Source organism: Nuphar pumila, chromosome 15, assembly GCF_984573655.1.
Source record: "Nuphar pumila chromosome 15, dmNupPumi1.hap1.1, whole genome shotgun sequence".
Taxonomy (NCBI): Eukaryota; Viridiplantae; Streptophyta; class Magnoliopsida; order Nymphaeales; family Nymphaeaceae; genus Nuphar; species Nuphar pumila.
Genome location: NC_143263.1, coordinates 4,921,224 through 4,924,492, shown reverse-complemented (window position 1 = coordinate 4,924,492; position 3,269 = coordinate 4,921,224). Strand labels below are relative to the sequence as shown.

The 3,269-nt window shown below is 40.4% G+C and overlaps 1 pseudogene; it reads right to left on the bottom strand.

Annotated features, from left to right (window-relative positions):
* Positions 1-651: 651 nt before the first annotated feature.
* LOC149814229 (fasciclin-like arabinogalactan protein 13 pseudogene) lies at positions 652-1,383 on the bottom strand (annotated as a pseudogene).
* Positions 1,384-3,269: the final 1,886 nt, after the last annotated feature.

Below are 3,269 nucleotides of genomic sequence, written 5' to 3'. Positions count from 1 at the left end.
GTTTAAGACCAGTTTTCATCCCGCATCATTGCTGATATCATGCCATTAAACAGTAAAGTATTTTTTATTTGTCAAAATTTATGGCAGGCCTCTGGTTGGTAAGACCTTTGAGGTTCCCTGCCTACTAGAGTACAACCAGCTTCGGCCTTGTGCAATAGATGCACTCCATGAGGTGTATATATATATATATATATATATATATATATATATATATAGAGAGAGAGAGAGAGAGAGAGAGAGAGAGAGAGAGAGAGAGAGAGACTGAAGGAATGAAAAAAAGCGTGAAAGAATGTAACTGAGAATGAATGAATCTCGAAAAACCACATTAGGACAAGAGCGACAGAGCTAATGAAGGAATTCAAAAAGCATGAAAGAATGTAACTGCAAATGAATGAATCTCCAAAAACCACATTAAACTCAAGAGGGCAAGAGCGAGAGAGAGAGCTAATGAAGGAATTCAAAAAGCATGCAAGAACGCCAACCGCAAATGAATGAATCTCCAAAAACCACATTAAACCCAAGAGGGCAACACAAAGAGAAAATGAATCAATGCCCAAACTACACATCAAATAAAAGAGAGGGAAATACAAAAATCCACAGAGCATACAAAACATCATCCCCACACCCTTCTCCCTCAACATAACTCTGCACTCAAATGAACAAACCAATGCATGCCAATCCCAAGACAGTCAACAGGCTCCCCTTGAGACTCCAGTGCCCTTGAACACTGGTAGCTGCTGAACCTGCTGGAGAACTGGTTGAACCTGCAGATGATGTGTTAGATTTTGGCTCACTTGTAGGTGCAACACTCTTTGGTGATGCAGATGTTGTTGGTGAGGGAGCGGGATTGAACTTATCTGCGGGCACCAACACCTTGTCAATCTGATACACTGCTAATGACTTTGTCAAGTTGAGGGCAATCGAGAACGTCGTTTGGACCGAACCAGAGCTGACATTCACTTGTTGGTTAGCAATGTAAGTGAAATTGAGGCCATATGGGCCATTGGGTCCGGATGCCTGTGTGATCACAGGGTTGCTGGCAGTCCGGAAATCGTCCCAACTGTAGGACTTGGAAACCACATGGAAGAGAACAAGCTTAACCTGCAGCTCCTGTGAGAGACCGTTGAGGAAGCCCGGCGGAAGGCTGTTGAAGGCGGCGTCCGATGGTGCCAAGAAAGTGAGGCTATTGTATGAACTGTTGAGCTCATTGTTTAGCTGACTTCCCACCTGTGTGGTGCCAAGTAGTTTGATCAGCACCGAGAATTGGCCGGCCTTGTCGAGGATTCCGGTCACGTTCAAGGCGGCATCAGTGGTTGTGAAGAAAAACGCAGCTGATAGGCAGAGAGAGAGAATGAGCAGAGGTGAGGTGTGTGATGGCTCCATTCTCTCTGTTTCTTTGGTTTGATATTGTGGAGATTGGAGAAGGGGAGGGCTTTTATGGGAGATCAGATGGAGTGTGGGGTCAAGAGAAATGCTGGCACTAGCTGTCCTTGATTGGACCAAGGCAGAGAGGTGAGTGTGCATGTTATGCATCTTAGGATGGTGTGATTGGTTGCAGGAAAAAATATTTCTTGCATTAATATATGAGGGCAAATTTTATGCACTGCATCGCTGACAGCCACTCATCTCAACATTTCTCAAGATGGATACCACGCCCATCTCAAGAAAATACCAAGATAGGCTGTCGGCCGCGCTGCATAATGCATCATGCAGCGCAACTGCATATAATGTGAACACTTAATATACTAGTTAATGAAAAAATGGGTCCTCGATTTTATAAATGCATAGATACAGCCCCTTAGACTAGACCTGCAAATATCAGGGACATGTTAATTTACTGGGGAAGTTTTAATAGTTTCAAAACTTTCAGCCATGCCCATATTCCTTCCTCTTTTTTTTTTTCTTTCTTTATTTCTGTCCTTTTTCTTTTTCTTTTTTCCTTTACCTTTTTTGACAGTCTGGTAATTGGCAATTGGGAGCATTTCTTTTCGTTTTTTTTTTCTGAGAATATCCCTCTTCACGACCAGAAGTGAAACAACCTATTTGGTACGCATAAAAAATGAAAAGGAAGTCTGTATCTTTATTTTCCAAAGGGAGGGTGGGGGTGCGGAGAATGAGCAGCATACACATGCATAAATGCTACACACATACAATCACACGCCAGCGCGCTCGAACACACACAAGTGGTCTTTGTTGTTTTGTGCGAGATAGGCTTGAATCAAACTTGGTAGATCCAACAAACGAGTTATGAATTCAACATGTACCTCAATTTTCATAGGCGGCGGAGCTTAGGCGATGAGCCTCTAAAAAGGCTTATGCGCAATACCCTCAAATAATTATATTTTTTTAAAACATAATAAGAAACATATGTATACAATATAAAATCAGCAATAATAAGCAATAGTCAAATAATATATTGTTGAACATTGTAAGATAATTATATTAAGTAACCTTAACTTGTTCTTAAGAATAAATTAATAATTGAATAAACAAACTATACAACTAACAACGTGAATAAACAATATACCAAAATAAAATCATGTATACAAAAAAATTAACATTAATAAACATAATACAAGCAATAGATAAATGTCTTTTTCTTCTTAACAATAGATATAATACAAACAATAGACAAATAGTATCTTTTTCTTCTTCTCAACAATAGACACTACAAGAAAAACGTGGATTAGAGATAGACATTTGCGATGAATTTTTTCCGTCACAAATGTGCGACGGATTAGCGAAAGAAAACTATCCATCGCTAACATTCAAAATATTTGCAAAATTAGCGAAGAAAACAACTCTCTCGTAATTTCGTCGCTAATAAGCGATGAATTAATGACATAATTTTTCCGTCACCAAACACTACAAGAAAAATGATAATTAACGATGAAAATAATGAGAGAATTATTTCGTAGCTAATCTGTCGCTAATTAGCGACGGAATTAGCGAGAAAATTGTTCCCTTGCTAATTTTGTCGCTAATTTTCGTTTTAAACAGTCTCATCTAAGATGCAAAATTTTTCCTCTCTACCCATTCGAAATTTAAACCGATGACTTCTCGAACAATGACGACTTCGTGGCGGAGGAACGCGAGGAAGAAGAGGAGTCGGAGTCGCCCATCGGCGCTGGAGGACCAAGCCGACCCGACCTCTTCGGTCCGGTAAGTCATTTTCTTTTCTGAGTGTGGCTTTTCGTTCCTGGCCTAACGATTATGTTGGGGGTTATGGTTTCAGGTCGACGGACAAGCGAGGGAACCAGGTCGCACCA